This window comes from Terrapene carolina, unplaced genomic scaffold, assembly GCF_002925995.2.
Source record: "Terrapene carolina triunguis isolate 2854851 unplaced genomic scaffold, T_m_triunguis-2.0 Scaffold210, whole genome shotgun sequence".
NCBI classification, from domain to species: Eukaryota; Metazoa; Chordata; order Testudines; family Emydidae; genus Terrapene; species Terrapene triunguis.
The window spans coordinates 15,508,503-15,529,519 of NW_020664561.1; the positions used below are offsets into that span (position 1 = coordinate 15,508,503).

General features: G+C 43.1%; 1 protein-coding gene across 2 annotated transcripts in view; it reads left to right on the plus strand.

Moving 5' to 3' along the window:
• Positions 1 to 683: 683 nt before the first annotated feature.
• Positions 684 to 21,017, plus strand: part of LOC112103417 (uncharacterized protein C1orf21) — a 197,646-nt gene continuing 177,312 nt past the window's right edge. For both annotated transcript variants that reach the window (XM_024195153.1, XM_024195152.1), the window contains exon 1: positions 684 to 836. The gene's annotated coding sequence lies outside the window, so the exon portion shown is untranslated. The remainder of the gene's footprint in view (positions 837 to 21,017) is intronic.

A 21,017-nucleotide genomic window follows, 5' to 3' on the forward strand; every position in this document is an offset into this window, starting at 1 on the left:
GTGTTGGAACAATTTTTATAGTGGGGGTGCTGAAAGCCATTGAACAAAACTGTAAACCCATTATCTGATGGAAACCACTTAAAGTCAGGGGATGCTACTGCACTCCCAGCGCCCCTCGTTCCAGCACCCCATCTCCCGAGTCCTACTTCAGTGCCCTAGTCACTAGACCGCAGCACTGCCTTTCAGGTAGTTTCATCTCTTTGCAGCCAGTTTAAAGCCTGGCTCTCACCGTACGCTTTCCAGAGTCCCTTCTAGTTTTAAACACCCCAGACACTGGGGTTCCTTCCATTTCCCTTGGGAGATCATGCCACAGCCTCGTCGGGACGTTCTTCTGGAGCGTTCTCTGCCTTTGTTCCTAAGTTCATCCCATTTCCCCTAGTGCTGCCCCAGGGCACAGCCAGGGTCGGGGGCACAAGGAGATATTGGGCGGGAAAGGAGGGAGCCAGGGAGAGGGAAGGAGGCAGAGGGGCAGCAAGCAAGAGAAGAAGGGCGGGGACAACACATTTCCCCCCGTTTCGCTCTCCCCCCCCCTCCTTCAGCCAGGCCTCTTCCTGCCCCTTCCCTCTCCCTCCATCCCTGTCTCTTAATTCCCTCTCTCTCCCCGCCCCTGCCTGACCGGGCGGAGCGCGCCCTCTCTGTCCCTCCCCTTCCCCGCTCGGTCCCTCCCCCTGCTACCCGGAGAGGCCGCTCCGCTGCCGCCGCCGGGAGCGCCCCACGGAGCCGTCTCACGGAGTTGTAGCTGCTCGTCGCCCGGCCCGGCCCTCCCGCCGCCCTGGGACTGGGGGACCTGCCCCAGCCGACCCGGCAGGAGGCGGAGGGGCTCGGCGGCCCCTGAGGTGAGTGTTGCCCCGTCTCCCCGCTTCCCTGCGTCGGGAGCTAGTTGCGGCGGAGCCTCCCCCGGGGGCCTGGTGGGGAGGCCTGCACCGTGGGGAGCGGGGAGGCGCTGGAGCGGCCGCCGGGTGCCGAGCTGCTGGGGAAGGGGGCAGAGATGCTGCCTCCGCCGCCTCCCGCAGCCCCTCGGAGGCCTGGCCATCGCATTTGCCGCTGCCCTTTGCGAGCTGAAGCGGTGGAACCCGCCCACCTCCCCAAGCCGAGTTTCCAGGGCGATTCCGCTCCCTGCAGCCGCCTGTGGGTGTAGGAGCTGGGGGATCCCCCTTTGCCTTATCCTCCCCCCAAAGGCTGACCTATTATGTGCTCATTCCTGTGCCTCTGAGATTCCTCTTCCCTCCATGTATTATTCATATCCCTGCTAGGTAGGCTGGCTGGAACAGATTTCATTCCTCCTCTGCAGTTTGCAAAGTGCCCCTGCTCCAGAGAGAGGATTCAGGGGTTTGGGTGTTCCTCTCCTCTGCATTTAGCTGGTTTTGTGTCCGTTTTTAACCTAGATTGCTTTACAACCCATTCTTAAAGGAGCTGACCATAGCATGTGTAGCTGAAATGGACATTAATATCTAAAGTAAGACACTAATGTTCTGTGGATTGTTCTCAGATCACACGAGTTAGACGGTATAAATAATTGGCTGGAGATTTCTTATCCTCATAAGGAATGGATGTCCAGGGAGAGGCCCTCCATAACGATTTTTTAAAAAAAATATCATTTTTAGTGTTTAACAGAAAATGCATTGCAACATCCAACGGCTGTAACGCAGCCAGCACTTACACCATCACTGACTTAACTGTAGATGTCAGACTGTGCTTACCCTGATGTGATGTCAGACTCCTAATATACATTGCAATGGTCAGTTTAGCGCTGGCTAACGATTCTGGAGACAGTTTTCTGTTGATTTGTAGAGGGGGAGTCAACATGGACAGAAGTAATGCAGCCTCCCCTTTATTCCCCCCATAGAGTTGGTTCTGCTATAGAGGCAGAGAAGGCAGTTCCCTTGGGGGCAACAAAATATTAGGGGCAGCAGAATAATCAGTAACTATCTACAAGGGTGACTGCAGGCTGGTAGGAGTGGATATTTGCCAGTTTGCCTGGGGCAGAGCTAGAGTTGGCCACCTTTCCTTTGGAGCCCCAACAATACTTAAACGGATCACCTCTACAGGTTAGAGCAGTAGTTCTCAACTCGTGGGCTGCTTGTGGCCAAAACAGCATACAGCTGCGGCCCGTGTGACATCCTCCGGGCCATACAGGTAGTAAATATATTATGTGGATGTAGCCCACATAACACATAGAGCGCTGAATATGTGGCCCACAATGGTAAATATGTTGTAAACCACTGGGTTAGAGGGTAGTTTGCTTATGTCTGTCCAGTCCTTTGCTTCTCTGCTGAGGCTGCCAGTAAGGGTGTCAGTCATGATGATGACTTTTGTTATGTGAATGTTTGTGCATTAGAAACTAGACTGAGGCAAACAGCTGTTTTTGTATAGGCCCCTAGTAATGACTCTTGGCTTCTACTGACCTAGATGTGGACTGGTGAACTAGGGGTAACTAGAAGCCCAGAGCACTATAGCCTTGCTATTGCACTTTCTTATGTTAGGGGACCCCAAATTATGTTTGTTGCGTTTGGTTTTGGTGTTTATTTTAATTAATACTTCATTATGATATTAAAAAAACCTTTTCACTGCTCTGCCATTGATTGAACAGCATTTAAACATAGAGTATATCTTGGGAGGTATTTACTGTGTCTGTTTATTTCCAAAAGGCACAGACATGGATGAAAAGTGTCAGAAATGGCAGTCATGCTCATTCTGGGGTGGGAAAGCCAAAGGAATTTTGCATTGGTATAAAGCTGTAATTTACACCTGTGATGTCAAACACATGAATGATACATTTTTAGCTGACATGATGTGTAAATTATGGTTTTTGTTTTTATATGGGCAATCATTTATTTTGAAAATCCTTGTTGTATAGTTGGAACAAGATACAACAGGATGTGCTTTTATTATGCAATAATGTTCAGTGGTTGAAAACATTCTGCTTTATGTTGTGCCTTACAGTGTACACTGGGTGTGAGGTTATTACACAGCATCTGCACACCGTGTCATGTTTTGTACGGTACATAATTATGAAAGCATTTACTTTGTGCTAAAATTTTGCTTTTGTTCTGCGTAATATCATTGTGTTGCATACTGAATTTAAAAGAATAGTGTTACTAAAAGTGAGCAACTTCTATATATCTTTCCTGGAGAGAGAGTAGCTTAGTTGTTCAAGTCTAATGTAGTTTGTTATGCAATCACACTAACAGAGGTTGACATGATTGTTCAACTTTAGGTAAACAAATTCAGTATAACACAATAGATTAGAATTAATATTAATACAGTTGAGGTGTGTGCTGTACTTTATTGTTGAAAATACTTTACAAAAACATGTTTAAAAGGACATTGTTGCATATTCAAGATCATATTTAGAACAAACTTTTATGCCTTTATCATTCTGTAGTATTACTGATTATATGTATTCCAGTAGCACCAACAATGTGTTGGTACCGTCCATGCTCACAGGTAGAGTTAGTGCCTGCTCCAAAGGCCCTAACCATGTAAGCTATTGCATGTGAGCAGATCCCTGAAATTGTGTGGAGTCTGATTGACTTGAGTGGGGCTCCATGTGGGCACATACTGATCACAGTGCAGGATCAGGGCCTAAGAAGACAAGCAACATACAATCAAAGGTGTGGTTTTGTTTAAAATTAATATACATCAGCTGTACTTGGCAACCCCTCAACATTATGAATTGGCCAGTTTCTTGTAGTTGTCACAGAAGAAGTGTCGTTGGAGGAGCTATTTAAAGGAGTGGTCTTATGGATCAGTTCAGGGAGGAAGGTCCATGCCTGGGAGCAGGGTGAAAGAAGATGTGAAGATGGCTGTGGGAGAAGTAGACAGTCAAACCTGGCATTATTGGTGGAGCGGAGTTTGGGAATTGATAAGAGACAAGAACAGATAAGAAGGGAAGAACAGAATTGTGAAAGGCCTGGAAGGTGGTACATTAAGTTCAAGTTTCTTGGTAATGGAAAAGAGGGGAGCTATAATTATTATTTAGTATGAATTATCTTATGGGCATTACAGTAGTTTGGTGCAATGAATGTCTTTTTTCCCCCTGTGTTTGTACAGTGTCTAGCACAGTGGAGTCATGATCCATGACTGTGGCTTCTAGATGCTAAGTAACATCCAGTTGGGTTTGGGGGCCCTGTTGTGTTAGGTGCTGTACAAATTTAAAGGTAAACATAGTCCTTGTTCCAAAGATTTTATAATCTAAGAATGCAAGAACTCTTATTATCCTATGTGATGGTGTCATTTCTTTTTCAGTGAGAATGGGATGATTTTATTGTTGCCAATGCAAGTTATAGTTTCATTTTGATTTTCATCTTGACATGGGGCCCAGTCTGCTCCCATTGAAGTTAATGGGAATTTGGCCATTGACTTTGGTGGAGGTAGAATAGAGCCCATGTTGTCACTGTCTCCATGCCCCTGAACATCCTTTATCATAAATTAATGGAACAGCATTAAGTTTTGGACATAAACCCACCAAAGCAACTATGCACCCAAACAAGGCTGAACCCTTATTCTTCTCTGGTTGTGTCTCATCTATGCAGCATGTGTGGTCCTACATAAATGAGTGCCACAATATTCATGCAAATATATTATAGCATTATTGGGTTGTCATGTGTGCAGTTAAGGTTATGTGGTGTACCAGGTGCCCTTTATAAATAGATTGCAATATAGATGAGGACTGTCTGGGTTAGGGGATATTGTCCCGTGATGTAGGGCCCTCTGAGAGGGGACAATGTGTAGTGCAATACCAAAGCCCTGTAATACAGTTATAATTTTAAAAGCAAATTTTCTTGCAGGTGTGGATCTGTGTCAACTGTATTATACTAACATAGTATTTTTCTTGTTTTGCTGTCTTAAAAATATGTGGTACAACCTCATCTGCTGTACAAAACTCTGTCTTTCTAGTTTAAGTGCCTGTCACTGTGGTATCTGAGGGCTGGGAGAATACTTTTCCTCTTATCTCTGTACAGAGCAGTAATATGATCGGTAGTACAATACTTAGTGATATATCTCGGACAGAAAATTACAAGCCTTAGCGTTTACGTAAAAAAGCTAACTTAGTCACTTTGATATACAGTACTTGTACTACAGTATTTTCTTCTCTACACTTACAATCAAATACCAAAGATACACTCAATTATAGGCATTATACATGGCTTATTTTATTCAGTGAAAAGATACAAATGCTAAAAATAAAGGAATGAGTTTTCTGTAGCAACATGTTTCTCCTGTACATAGATTTCAGTGGGTTTTTACCCAAAACCAGAGTACGCAAGAACTGCTGTATGCCAAAGAGGGACTTGACCAGTTTTTGTTTGAAGTTTCTCCCAAGGTACCTTTTAGTAAGATATCGGGTGTAACATCTTGAGGGATGTATGTCTGAGGAGGGTGGGGAATGGAATTGAAAAGTTGCATTAAGGAGCTTTGTGTTAAGAACCAGAGAATCAAATAAGGAGAGCATCCTTCAAATAAAACCAACAGCATGGTGCCTGAAATTATTCTTTGGCTTAGGTTTCAACTTAATGTTCAAATCATACTGAGAAGATGTGTATCTTACCAAGTTTCATTTTACATTCCACATTCCTCTGAAAACAATTCCTTGGAATTGTGGTTTGAAGAATTTCCACTGAAGAGGTTTCCCTGTCGATGATCGAGGAGTACTGTGCGAGTCTTAGTGGTCACTTGGGTGACCGAGATTGTTTAAATTAGACTTCGGAATTGGTGGCAACTGCAGTAGTTGTATAGCATGACTTAACGCCCCTTCTCCCAAAACTTCTTAATGACTGTGCTTTAAAGTACTGCTGCTTCCCAAATATGTGTGGCAATTCCTTAAAATTACATTTAAAGTGAGAGGCATTTTCCAGGCTTGGGCAAGCATATTCTACTTTGTTATTAAAGTAGGGAAGCTTAATTAATGATGCTAGATGAAACAGTGATACATAAACATGGTTAAAATCTAATGGATTCCAGTAAAACAGAATAATAGTCCAACAGCATCTGTTATCTCATGTGTGCATAGTGTAGTTCTTCTTAAGGAAAAGTAATTCTGGAATAAAGATAAGATGCTACAAAATAGTTTCACCTGAATATTGATGGCCTGATGAGGAGGCAGCATGGTCCAGTGGATGGGGCAATGGAGTAGAAGTAAGGAGATGTGGGTTCTAATCCCATTTTGGCGACTGATCTGCTATGTGACCTTAGACAAGTCACTGCACCCCTCTGTGCCTCTGTTTCTCCTCCCACCCTTGTCTCCCTTGTCTGTTTCAATTGTAAGCTCTTTGTGGCAGGGATTATCTCCTACTATGTGTTCTGTACAGTACCTAGCACAATGGGGCCCTGTTCTTGGTGGGGGACTCCAGGTTCTCCTGCAAAACAAATAATATATTTGAAAAAGTCCTCAGAGAGCACAGAAGACATCAGGACCTCTGTGTAAGCTTACTGTGAGCAGTCTTAGGTTTGGCTGCCGCCTATCATTTATTCCACCAATTACAAGAAGTAATAAAAAATTCCAGGATTGAGGTGTAAAGCGCTGAGGTTTATGAAGTATATATTTAATGGGCAAAATGCTGCAGGATTTGTACATACAAGTGGGCTATTTAACAAAAGAATGTGTTAGGAGCCAGAACCACTTTGGTACTAACCAGCATTTTAGCCCTTTAACATATCTGTAAACATGACATAAATACCATAGCCTCATTCACTCGATTCCAGTAAATGAAGCATAACTATATTCCAACTATGCATCAGAATATAAAAATATTCTGGACAACTTATGCTGTATAAATAAATGGGAAAATTTACCCACATTTTCCAGATTTGTGCACTGAACATCAGTGAGGAGAGCTTTAACTCGTGGACTTTCGTTCTTGGGTTTCTACCCCGGCCTCCTTCCAAGTCCCTTTCAATAAAATGAAAACAATTTTTGAGTTCTTAGTAGTGATGCATGTTTGGCAAACAGGCCTCTGAATTTTAGACTTGCTCACTAATCAGGATTTGGGGGGTATGCACAATTAAGGACACTGGGTAGTGAGATTGTTTTAGCAAAGAAGAGATAGAGGAAAGAACAGAGCATCCTTCCTGCCTTTCTCATGGGAGCAGCAGCCTTTGCAGTGATTGCAGTGCTTCTAGATGGTATGTGAACGTTGATGTGTAGCCAGTGGGGATTTGGGCCTGTCATAGTTCACTCTTCTATAATAAGAATTTCTTTTAACTGCTATGAACAGCTAGAAAAAGTTCTAAATATCAGATACTGACTTTTTGGATACCTCTACCTACAAAAGTAATGGAGAAAATGCAGATGAGCGAAATTTGCGTAAAATAAGACGAATGTAAATGTCCTGGGGGTTTGCTGAACAGCCACTCCATCCTTGATATCCATTAGGGGAACAAGCTAGGCTTCTTCTCCTTTCTGATGATACCCCAGTAGGATCTGGTGTTCACCTGCCTGTTAGTGTAAATACAGGTGCTGTGCAGCATTGATGTGCCAGCAAAGTTTGCCATGGCTCAGTCTTATGTTGAAAGTAGATTTGGGTGTATCTCCTTCACTTAGTGGACATCTTCAATTCCATGGAGTCCTGTGAAGTAGGAATGGACAGCGACCCTTAGTTTGTGTTGTGCTATTGAGTGGAATCAAATGGCTCAGGAGAGCTCTCGGTGCTATTCTTGAGGGCGGTGTTCTTTTTTCTCCATTGACACTGCTCTTGGTAGATGGGCACAACTCAGTAGCTGAGGTCTGGTGGATATTGGAGATTCGTCAGAGTCTGGCATCCATAATAGCAGCTGGCACCAGCTTTCTCTTATGTGATTCTTTATTTTTGTGGCAGTCTCAAATGGCAGATTGGAGTTACTGAATCTTCCAAAAGAGATCATGTTGAGAAGATGAAGTGCAGGGCCTTCCTTGTTCAGGCATGAAGCTATGGTATACTCATCCCCTCAATTATCATGAAAGTACATTAAGATGTATTCTTTAGTGGTAGGCTCAGGACTTGTCTTAGTTTTAGGGGTTTTTTTGTATTAGCTGCATTATATTTTTCCTTCAGGCTTTGTTTCCACTCTGGTATCTAACTGTGCATGTTGCCTGTTTCTTACAACATATATTTTTAGTTTATTGCATAGCCTCTGGGTGTGGGTACCTATAAATCAAAGTTGACTCTAGTGCTACTGAAACCAACCTGAAAATCTCCCAATGAACAAGTAGTTCAAAAGCATTGTTTTTCCAGTATTCAAAAACCTAATAGCTCAAACTGCATCCCCTCTGTCTCAGTTGTGTCGAAAGAGAGAGATCTTCAAGATGAAAAGCTCTTCCTGATTTTTGGGTGCTTCCCATCTTTCTCTTTGTGTTTCAAATTCTTTAGGGGATAAACTAAGTAATCCTCAAATTGATGTTTGGGGAGTTTTCCTTTCTTAACCTAATTAAAGTGGTTTACTTGGAATGATGTTCGTGATAGTCCTTCCCTATTCCCCCATCCCATCCTGGAGGCTGCAGATTCCTGCCTCAAATCGTTACGTTTCAGTCTGCAGAAATATCCTCAGAAAGCTTTTAAAAGCGAAACAGCCAGTCTGAGTGTTCTGGAACAGCTTGCTCTAGCAGAGGACCATGGTACAGCACTGGGTGAAGATGTCAGCAACAGGGAGTGAATCTCTCGCAACTAACGCAAACAGTCATACTCTGTCAGTGTCACAGAGCAGTGAAGACTGACGCATGACTGATGGGTAGATTATTATTTTTTTTCTCAATGACAAAAGCTGACCTTGGTGTGTACTTCCTGTAAGGGTAACATTTTACAGACTCAAAACACTGTCACAAGGGTGTGTGCTGCCCATAGAGGGTAATATTCCTCAAGTTTAAAAACAGCAAGAACTTTAATGCATGATTAAGGTTGAGAATGTATTCCTCTCCTGTGAAGTTAAATTCACTTGCATGCACATCTGTGAATTTAGGCTGGGGTTTTCAAAATTGCCTCAGGGAATTAAGCCCCCAATCTCAATTGACTTGCAATGGAATTTGGTCACCTAGCTTTCCTAAGCCCCTTTGGAAATCCCAGCCTTCATCACTTAGATGTAAGGAAGTTCTCAATTATGGTTCCAAACCCAGTCTTGATATAGTGTCAAGTATCAGGGGGTAGCCGTGGTAGTCTGTATCCACAAAAACAACAAGGAGTCCGGTGGCAATCTGTAAGTCTTTAAGGTGCCACCGGACTCCTTGTTAGTCTTGATATAGGCTCTGTGCCCCTGCTGATCCTCAACAGGTGCTCAGAGACCCCAGGTTAATTTAAATATCTAGATAGAACATATAGGCTACGCACTTGTGTGTGTATGTGGCTAGTGGGAAGAAAGGAAGTTGTAACTATAAAGGGGGTTGGGAGACTAGGAGCTTGTCACTAGGTACAGGGAGTGGGTGAGTCAAGTTTGGCACCAGGGCAGACAGGCTTAGATATTTGTTGCTGGTGTGATTAAAAAGTTGAAGGGCAGATGACTGGGGAAGTGGGCTGCACATCTTATTCTGTGGATGGCTTCACAAAGCAGGAAACTGCCTGTTCAGCAGTGGTCCAGGGTGAGGTTGACTTTCCAAGGTTTACATCTTGCCTAGCCTTATTCCGTAGAATGCGGCTAGTTATCAATATTATTTCACTTTGCTTATGGGTAACTGTTGGGAGTATTGTGGACTCACTCCTTACAACAATTGATGAGGTTCACAGTTTCTCAAGAGGTGGCTTGTGATGTTAAATTTCTACTATTTGTAAAGGATCTTGAGTTTAAGGTAACACAGGTAACAATGCTTTCCAATTATTAATTGACATAATGTGTGGTGTGGTCCATTAAGAGTGGGTGTCGGTGCACAGTGATTCTACTAGCTGCAAATCACTAGCTTCTGTAGAAGTCAGAAAACATTGCATAGGCTATGTAACTCTTGTAGTTAAATAGACTCATCAGTTAATCAAATAATTCAAAGGACAGTTACACTTAGCATAGTTCAGGAACATACACAAGCTCTTATTCAGAGTAAATAAAATATTTCAGCCATGAATGCAACTGTAGGATTTGGCTCAGACCTTATTGTGGATCTTAGGCACAGCTCTGGGCAAGAAATAGAACGTGCACTGTACCACACAGGAATAACAACAGGAGGCATGATGATTCAGAGACACTCCTCCAATTTCCTCCTTGCTTCTGGGAGCTAGTAATTTACTCCTGGTCTGTAGTAGCAGTAAATTATTACCTATGCCATGCTGGCTCATCTGCTCTGACCAATGTAGCTAAAGGAGTGGAACTAAGGCTTTGCCCATTCTCTGCCCCTCCTGGATGACTCCTCACCCACCTGCTCTATGAAGGGAGTAAACAGGTGAATAGCCCGGCTCACTCCTGTGTGCCTTGACCTCAAACCAGGTGGTTCATGAAAGGCTATAAGAGAGGATCCTCAGTCCTTTGTCCAGGCCAAGGCACAAAGCTCTTGTTGAGTCAGTGGGCGTTTTGCCTTAGCAAGGTCTGCAGGATTTGGCCCTTAGTATCTAACGTAGCCTTGGATCATTTTGGGAGACAATAAATTCATAGGTTGATAATCTAGAGAAATGATTGATTACAGTCTATTTGTTCAGCATGGAGGCTAGGGAGAAGGAACTCTGGGCTCCCCATGATTATTGAAGGTTAATTGGAGAATGGCAGATCTTTGTTGTACAAATGTGTTATCTCCTCTCTCTGTAAAAAGGTGTAGGTATATTATAGGGCACAAATGGGAATTAGCAGTCTGTCTTGACCCTGCAAACACATGTGCTACTCCTGAGGGTATTTTGTGCCAAAAAATTAAAAATTCTGCAAATTTTATTTGTCAAATAAATGTGGAGACTCCAGCATGGCATTGGGGAGCACAAGCCACTGGCTGCACAGAGGTGGGAGATCACTCTGCAGCTCCCCCTGGGACATGGACTCAGCAGTGAGGCTGCACCCAACCCTGAGATAGTGCAAGGACTGGATTTGCCCCAGAAACACCCCAGGGTCCTGCCCCTCTGTGCCAGGTGTGGGCAGGCAGGCTCAGCCCAGCAGGATCCAAGTATGGAGGGGGGATCCAGGTGTGGGTTGAGAGGGTTCTGTGTGGGGCAATCTGGGTGCGGGCAGCTCAGTGGCGAATCCAGGTGCGAGGGGATCTGGATGCACAAGGGTTTGTTGGGGGGGGGGGTGTTCTGGGTGCAACGGTAATGGGACTCTGCATGGGGGTCCAGGTGAAGGTGGTTGGAGCTCAGCAAGGGGGTGGGGTGTCTGTGTGTGTGGGGGGGTAGAGCTTGGCAGGTGGGTCTGGGTATGGAGGGTTCAGTGGGAGGGGTCCTGATGCTGGTGGAGCCGGGTGCAGTTGGTTGGAGCTCGGTGGGGTGGGGAGCTGGCTGCGGGTGACTCGTCAGGGTGGTCCAGGTGCAGGGGAGTGGGGCTTGGAAGGGGGAGTTCTGGATGCTGGGAGGGGGGAGGCTCGGTGGGAAGGTGTGGGTATGAGGGGGTCTGGATGCACGGGGGTTGGGCGGATGGGGGAGCATCTCCTGTATAGTGATCCCTCCCCCTGCAGCTGAGGGGCAATGGGTGCAGGAAGTGGGGGAGGGGTGGAATTTGCAGATCTTCCTGCAGCCTGGGGAGAAATCTGGTGGTGAGTCTGACCTGGCCCTAGATGCTGTGTAGGGGAAGAGGAAGTCCCATCCTCCCAAACCCAGCTGGGACTAGCAGCTGAGCCGGTGCAGAGTAGGAGCCACCAGCTGGGTCTTCCCCTGCCCCAGCCCCTGCCCCACAGTGATTTACCTCTCTGCCAGCTGCCTTGGGCACCCAAAATATACTGCTGGGGGGGGGGGGAAGGGGAATGTTGCATGACCACTCTTGTGGCTTCCCTTTGCTTCCCTGTCAGAAAATCATTTTTCTGCGGGGAAGCAAAGAAATCTGTGGGGGACATAAATTCTGAGCATGTGCAGTGGTGCAGAATTCCCCCTGGAATAACAATGTGCTTAAAATTAAGCATATGTATGTTTACAAAATTGGGGCCCTAACAGGTGCAGTTTTCCTTCCATTGTACCACCATTTTCAATTATGCCAGTCACTGCTGTGATAGAGGAGAATCATTTCTCCCTTTGTTGCTGTAGAATTCCCATTACAATAGTGTTGATGGGAATTATGAGAGTGGGGTTGTAGTGCAGAATAACCCCCCACCCGGAGCTGCTGTTAAGACTGGCCTAGAATAGTGATATATTTGTGCACAAAAGGATATATTTGTGTCCCCATATTTATTCCTTAATCTAAATGGAGCAGAAATAGAGGGGGGCGGGGTTGTTGTTGGTGGTGGGGGGGGCGAGGTGCCTGCGAGAAGAGGGAGACACACAATATGGTCACTTACAAAAAAAGGATTAGCTCCAGGATAGTTCCTCTCCCATGCACTAAAGCTTAGGGGAGGGTAAGACAGGGCTGGAGATTGCAGGCAGGCAAATCAGGTTCACCAGGGGAGGAATACGAGACTATCAAAGTAACTGCTTGGGAGACAGAAGAATGTTTTGTAAGGAGGAGGACCAGGCTAGTCATTACCAGGCTAGGGATTTCTGGCATCGTAAGACCAGTTCTGTTTTGGTTTCAGTAGTGCACTATGAACACACTGAGGACTAAAAAGCCTTAGGATAGAACACAGAAGACCTGAAAGATTTGGTTTTCTTTTGATGGTTCTACCTGATGAATTACTCTGCCCTGCTTATGTTTCAGTTTACTAATTCTCTTAGAGTTGATTGCCAACCTATTCGCTTTTTAGCCTGTGCAGCTGCTTATCCTTTCCCCCACTTGCTCTGTAATCTCTCAGTTCTTCCTCTTTCTCCCCTCTGCCACCACTAGACTCTCATGAAGTTGCCTAAAGAAAGTTTTGTACTGCTTGAAAAGCCTGAGGGTAGTTGGTTAAAGTGGGTGTGAGTATGCTGCTTGGTGCCAACAGAGTCAAAGTCTAGAAGTTATAATGGGTGTCGATAACATATCTTAAAGCTGCAAACAGAGCTGGGATGGGAGTGGATGCTTCTTTCATTCTCTCTGGGGGACTATAGTCAAGGAAAAAAGTGCAGTAGTTTCTGGAAGGGGCATGTGGGCCTTTGTGCCTCATAAGGATGTGCCACTGATTTTGTGCCTCTAAATGAGTGCGAAGTAAGAGTGGATGGAAAATAGAGAAGGGGAATTACCTTCACCCTTGAAGTAGTATAAAGTGTTAGGGCTCCTTCAGTTCACATGCCAGGTTACTGACAGAAATTTAGACACTCCTGGCGGTTGGCCAATAAGTTCAGTAAATTTGACTGGTGAGGTGCTCAGCAAAGATGAAGTAGGTCAAAGTTGGAGGTAAAAAAGGAATATGGCGGCCGTCTAGGGTTCTGCATTTTCCGTCTCTTCCCTTACTTACTGTTACGTAATCTCCAGTTATGCTGCATGCAGCTATCTTTAACAGTCCTTCTGTTGTTTATCCTGTACACTAAGTGACATTGTGTTAGATCTGTACGAGAAATACTAAGGAGGAATACAATTTTACAAAGTGAATTTGGAGGGGAAGGGAGGAGAAAGTAGAGGAGGAAGAGCAAGCAAAAAAGGAAAAGGAAATGAGGAAAAGACTGAAATAGCCTAGAAGCATATGGTAGGGAGGGAAATAATAGAAGGAAAACATGATACTTACAAATATAGGAGAAATCTTTTGGAAAACAATAAGAAAGATATTGTAAAAATCATTCTACTGTAAAAACATTGTTCTGGTCATCCGTTTAAAAATAACTTTTACAGAGCAGTGAGACTGGTTGGTGAACATAGAAGAGCAAATCTAGAATGGTCTCTAGCAGTACACCTAGTTGAAAATTTTTGAATGGAAAATTGGAAAATGGCCTTTTAAAAATTTTTGCAAAAAATATAGACTCTTTGAATATAATTCTATTTAATAGAATAGAATGTAAATGTATATAGAAATTTTTCTGTCACCCCAAAACCAGTGTTTTGATAAGTGAAAAAGTTTGTTTTACCAAAATTGGGTTTTGAATAAAGAGCCTATCACAGTTTTGATAATGTTTTAGATGTTCATGACAAAAATGCTAAAATATTTTGGACTTTTTTTTTTTTGAAAAACAGGCCAATTTAGAAACTTTTTGGGGAGAAAAACTTCAGAATTTTCCATAGAATGAGTTTTTCATTTTTTGGCCAGCTCTACTTAGTAGTAATTTTACAGCATCTAGCTTGTTGAAAGAAGTTCTGAGAAGAAAGCAATTTTTAATTGAAGGATAGTATTAATTTAGTTTTCTGTCCAGTTCTGGACCCCCATCTTAACCTAAGCTGCCTGGGTTTTTTACAGTGATGATGTCAAGGCTTTCTAAACTCCTTTGTCAGAATAAACCCTGGCAGCATAATTCTGCTGAAGCAGCAAATCTGCTTTCATTTAAAATGTGTCCAAATTTTGGAAGAATGTTCTATGACTCCTCCCCTTCCCCCCCAACCCTAACCTATTTCGCTGAATAATTTATGTGTTTGTGTGGTCACAGTGTAGTAAGTATAAATACCTAAAATGCAGCCCCAGGACCCAGTGTGTCTTGTGGAGCTTACTAATAATGTTGCTCACAGCCACTCTGTCCCTGTCATGGCCTGGTGAAGACAAAGCTGATTGATCGCAGGTTTTTATTGTTAATAACCACAAACAAGCAAATTCCTGTTAATTTGTCTTGGATACAGTATTATGGGCATGTTAATCTAGTTTTATGTAAACAAACTATGTAATTATCAGTGCAAATTTGGTTCTACCTTCTGTGTTCCTGTGCTTGAATGGATACTTTGGAGCCAGATTCTGGTGCTGCTGAAGTCAATGGGAGCTTTGTCATTGAGATTAGTAGGCCTGGGATTTGACATCCTTATGTTTAAAAGCAATTTGGAAAAACAATAATTTTGAGTAACCCTAATTGTATATTAAAAGGGGTACTTGAGGGATTTACCATAGCTTTAAAAGCCTTTTTAAAAAAAACCCTGTACTATAACAATATCTTAGAAGGGGGAAAATATGTTTCTTTACCAAAAATACTTCCCCATAGTCTTGTGGGCATGCTGTTTAGGTGGAGTAGGTGTTCATATGCTTGCTCCCATGTGGGTTGTGGCACCTGACATAATGGCTCCAGACCTGCTGTCATACCCCTACCTCATTCCACATATGGGCAGGAGCCCACACCATTTGGATTAGCGAGGGAGGGAGTTGATACGTTTCCCTGCTGCCCCATGGGAGAAGGGTTTCAGAGCAGTGGTTGGGGATGGTAAGCCAGCAGGGTGCTCAGCAGAACAAAACGTTGTGGGCATCAGGCCTCCTGAGAGGCATTCTCCCAGCACTATCATGTGGACCAGAACAGCTAACTATTCCTCCACCCTTGAGCAAGGATTGATGATGGAGCAGCTACAGCCAAACATCTCTACCAAACTAGCCCCAGGGGTTGGCAGTGTGCAAAGGGATTTGAGAGGCAGGTTGCAGTGTACAGTAAGGCAGACGGTGGGTGTAGCTGGTTGTGAGCTTATTAAATGAGAACAAGGGAAGGTATCGGGTTAGCTGTCGGTCAACAGTAAAGTGTTAAACAGTTGATAGGTAAGGGGTGCTATGAGGTGGTGAACGAATAGGTGAGGTCTAAAGAGAAAATGTGGTGTCAAAAAACAAATCTAGAAAATACTTATAACAAAAATGAAAGGATGAGGTTTGTATATTGGCAGACAGGTGTGGCTTACATGGATATCACAAGACTTAGTTAAGAATTAATTTAAAGGTGGGGGAGGAAAGGCAGATATTTAAAATAATAAAGATAAAATGCTTCCTTCTTTTCCTGGAGCTCTCTGGGTGAGGAACTTGTTTTACTCTGTCTGTAAAGCACCTAGTATATTTTTGGTGCTATATAAATTCTACTAATAATACTAATTATATTAGGGCTATCCACTGGCCTTTGCCCTTTTTTTTTCTTTCCAAAAGAGAGCATCAAAGTAGCAATCTGCCCAGAGGGCAGATCTCATACCCAATTAATGGGCAATATGATTGACTTTGAACCAGGAAGAAGAGAAGGAAAATAGAAAACTCAGTGTAGGACAGAGGTTTTCCACAATCCCTATAGGTTAAGAATCACAATTTAAAAGATTGTAAATGTTTCAACTGTGAACTGCAGTGTTTTTGTTCAACATGTTATCCTATTGATTCTTGTTCTGTCTACTTTTCAAGTCTCTGAAACATTAATATTCCATTTATATCATGCTGGAGCTGTGTTTCCTCTCTGTTCTCTTGTCTTCATTCTTCATTTGTTCCCCAGCATTTGTTTTCTCTCTCTTCTTCTGTCTGGTATTCTTCCCTTAGATGCTCAGATTATTGTTATTTTACCATAGTGCCTGCTTGCTATGTGTGGGTAGACACTTTCCAAATGCTCATGGAAGATGGTTTCCTGCTCCAAGAAGGTTGCAATCTAAAGACAGGCAAGTAGATGGGGTTAGGAGGAGTGGAACAGGAACAAGAGGCAAATTGTATGCGATGCAAATACAAGTCAACTTTATACACTACAAGCAGTTTGGCAGAAATGAGTCTTTAAGAGGGACTTAAATGTAGAGCAGGTAGGGGCTTTGTGGATCAGCTTAGAAATGTTGAACTATGCTTAGGGGGCTGTGTGAAAGAAGGCCTGCAGGTGATACAACAGTGATGAATGTGATATAATACCTTCAGACCTGATCCTGTGAACACTTTACATGTGAGTAACTTTACTGTCATGATTTCAGTGGAGCTACTTGTGAGTAAAGTTATTGATGTGTATGTTAGCAGTATTGGTAACTTGCAGACTGTCTTGGCACATTTGACTGGAGCAGTATCTGAAATACTGTCAGGGCACCAAAGAACAGGAGCTGTCTTGCAGGCCAGGCAGCTGTGGTGCAGGCAAGGCACTGTGCCTGCTGTAATAGGGCTCGGTACCTTGTCGAAGCACTTAGGAATTTTTTTTTGAAAGGGGTATATGTGTCTGTGTGAAATATACATACAGAAGTAGCCAATGCAAGAGGAAAAAAGGTATAACGTTTTGGATCTGTGAACTTGAGAGTGTAATTTTAAAAGCACTGTTAAATCTAAAGTGCAACAAAATGCAAGAAAACAGTTTTTTTCGATATATCCATATGGCACACCATGCTGAATATTAAACTAAGAATGTTTGTTACATATAAAAACCTTCTTAGATTATCTTCCTTATGGCTCAGAATGCATAACTTTCCATATGATGAGACTTGTTATCCCTTGGCCTTCCCATTACTTTCCCTGGATTCTCGGCCCCCATCCCCAATCCCTCTCTGTATTATTAATTATATTACAGTAGTGCATGGAAACCCCAACAGAGATCAGAACTCCATTGTGTTAGGCACTCTACCAGTGCCTAGTAAGAAACAATTCCTGTTCTAAAGAGTTTACAATCTAAATAGACAACACAAACAAAGAGTGTGTGGGGGGAGAGAGGCGCAGAGATGCCAAGGTCTCAAAGTAGATCAATGGCTGAGCTGGGAATAGAACCCAGGTCTTCTGATTCGCAGCCCCACTAGGTCCATGCTGCCTTGATGTTCTCTGTTGTCTAATTTAAGGCCAAATCCTAATTGCCATACTCATGCAAGTAGGACCATTGATTAAAATAGCAATACTCACATGAGCAAAGCCCTTAGCCCAATAATCTGCAAGTTGTTCTGCATGGTTGGGCACCCATTAAAGTCAATGTGATGCGATTGAGAAAAAGGCCAATACAATCCTAGGATGCATCAGGCGAGGTATTTCCAGTAGAGCTAGGGAAGTGTTATTACCATTATACAAGGCACTGGGAGACCAGTGGGCACAGGATCTGCCTTCATGGAACAAATTAAAGGATGAGGACCTCAGACCGCAAACTCTTTGAGATGGGGTCTTCTCTTCATTTATCCATTTGTCTGTCCATTGCCAGGTGTGCTAATGGAGTAATAAATAATATTGATAAAGGAAAATAAAGGCACTGGCCGGTTAAAAATTGCATCTTTAAAAAAATAGTTTTCCTTCCCAGCAGAGAACAACACAGAATTGGGAGTCAAGAGACCCAGGTGGTATTCCCAGCTCTACCATTGACATGCTGTGTCACTTAACTTCTCTGCACTTGATTTCCCAGTCTGTGAAATGGCATTAATAATGCATATCCACCTCGTAGACTTGCAGTCTTTAAGGCCAAAAGGGACTATCATCTAGACCAGTGGTTCCCAAACTTGTTCCGCCGCTTGTGCAGGGAAAGCCCCTGGCGGGCCGGGCCGGTTTGTTTACCTGCCGCGTCCGCAGGTTCGGCCGATCGCGGCTCCCACTGGCCGCGGTTCGCTGCTCCAGGCCGATGGGAGCTGCTGGAAGCGGCGGCCAGTACGTCCCTCGGCCCGCACCGCTTCCAGCAGCTCCCATCGGCTTTCCCTGCACAAGCGGCAGAACAAGTTTGGGAACCACTGGTCTAGACTGACCTCCTGCACATTGAAGGCCACAGAACCTCACCTACCCACTCCTGTAGTAGGCCCATAACCTCTGGCTGAGTTACTGAAGTTGATTTGAGGACTTCAAATTGCAGAAAATCCACCATTTACTGCAGCAAGTGATCAACAGAGGAAAGCAGCCTGTCCTGCCCCCCTCCCTTCAGGGCTCTGCCAATCTGACCTGGGGAAGATTCTTTTCCAGCCCCAAATGTGGCAGTCAGTTAGATCCTGAGCATGTGGATGAGACCCACTCGTCAGACAGCTGGGAAAGAATTCTCTATAATAACTCAGAGCCCTCCCCCTCTAGTGTCTCATCTGTGACAGTTGGAGATATTTGCTCATAGCAGTTGTGGATGGGCCATATGCCATTGTAGGCAATCTCATCATACTACCCCCTTCCAAAAACTTATCAAGCTCAGTCTTAAAACAAGTTTTAAGTTAGGTTTTTTGCTTCTACTACTTCCCGTGGAAGGGTGTTAACTCCTCTGAGGGTTAGTAACCTTTGTCTAATTTCAAGCCTTAACTTATTGATGGCCAATATATATCCATTTGTTTTGTGCCAACATTGGCCCTTAATTTAAATAACTTCTCTCCCTTCCTGGTGGTTATCCATCTGATGTTTTTATAGAGAGCAATCATCTCTCTCCTTATCCTTTTGTTTTGTTAGACTAAACAAGCCAAGCTCCTTAACTCTCCTCTCATAGGGTAGAGTCTCCATTCCTCTGATCATCCTAGTAGCTGTTCTTTCTACCTATTCCAATTTGAATTCATCTTCCTTAAACATGGGAGACCAGAATTGCACACAGTATTCCAGATGAGGTCTCACCAGTGCCTTTTATAATGGTTATAACACTTCCCTATTTCTACTGGAAATACCTCTCCTGATGCGTCCTAGAATTGCATTAGCCTTTTTTCTTGACTGCATCACCTTGGCGGTTCATAGTCATTCTGAGATTTACCAATGTGCCCAGGTCTTGCTCCTTCTGTGTTGCTTCCACTGATACATCCCCAGCTTAGAGCAAAAATTCTTGTTGTTAGTCCCTAAATGCATGACCTTGCATTATTAGATTTCATCCCATTTCTATTACTCCTGTTCTTAAGGTTACCCAAATCCTTGTATGATATTCTGGTCCTCCTTTGTATGGACCTCCCAACTTTGTGTCATCTGCAGGTTTTATTAGCACACTCTCCCTTTTTGTGCCAAGGTCATTAATGAAAAAAGATTGGTCCCAGTAACATGCTTTGAGATCTACAGGAGAAAGTGTGAAGTATTATTATTTTCTCTGTTTTTTTTTTTATATATATATATATTCTAGAATGCTGCATAGGTTTTGCCTCTCTTTTAAAACTTCTTATGGTATTTTTCAGTGTGCCAGTTTCATGAATGCGAAGGGTGTGTTTATATACTTGCAGTCTCAAAAGGACAGGCAAATTTTAGTCCTCAAGATGTTGACTATATCCCTTTTAAAATGAATCCTGGGCTGTGTATGTTTGTCTGCTCCTTGGATGTTAGTATTCAGCTAACATGGCACATGAATGCTTGCTAGAGTGAAATGTCATTGTCATGTTTATACATTTAACACTTTGTTTTATTCAACATTTATTTATTTATTTATTTGGAAAGTTTGTAACTTTTCCTCATGCTTAAAACAGTCTAAAAATAAAATCTACAGTAAAAACTAAGTGTAAAATAAGTGTAAAATTATACATTATTTTCTGAAGATTGCAAATAACTTTTTTCAGATTTCCTGCCCCTCCACCCTTCCCCATAAAATGCAGACAGGTGCTTCCACTCCCCCCCTGGCCTGCCCAAGTTTCATTTTCATGCCAAAAGGATACTTTATTCTTCTCTCCTTATCATCACAGTACTGTACAGTATAAATTTCAAGCCTTTTAAACATAAACGGCTGGTAATATGGGAAACCAGCTAATCCTGCTGAAATGGACTGGAGTGAGCATGTTTATCATTGCCTTCTACTGGATAGAACAATTACACACCTGCTTATTGTACGTGAATGTCACCCTCTTATGGCTTTCACTAAGTTTTAATACTACCACAGCCCCTGCAGCTTCCCTTTCAGCTTATGTGACAGAGTCATGTTTTGGAGCTGAAGGTTTTAGGTTCTGTCCCTTATGCTCATGTGTGTCTGAGTTGGCATTACTATAGTGCTTGAATAAAATTGTAGATTTGTAATGAATCTGCAGTTTTATATGCACTTTCCGGATAGTTTCATATTGACTCCATGTTCCATAAGTTAAGGAAACTGACTTTGGGGATTTGAATTAAATCTTTGTGTTGATTTTTGTGATGATTGTAGAAAAAAATACATAATAAAAGATAAATACAAATATAAGATATGTTGAGGTGATAAAAATTCACAGAGGAAAGTTATATTTTAACAATGACCATATTTGGGAAATTGTAATGGAAATATACAGTAATTTTTATCAACATACAAAAAGACAGCGTCACATGTATCTTCAGTATGGATATGCAATATGTAAACAATAATACAATCATATAAAAATGAGTG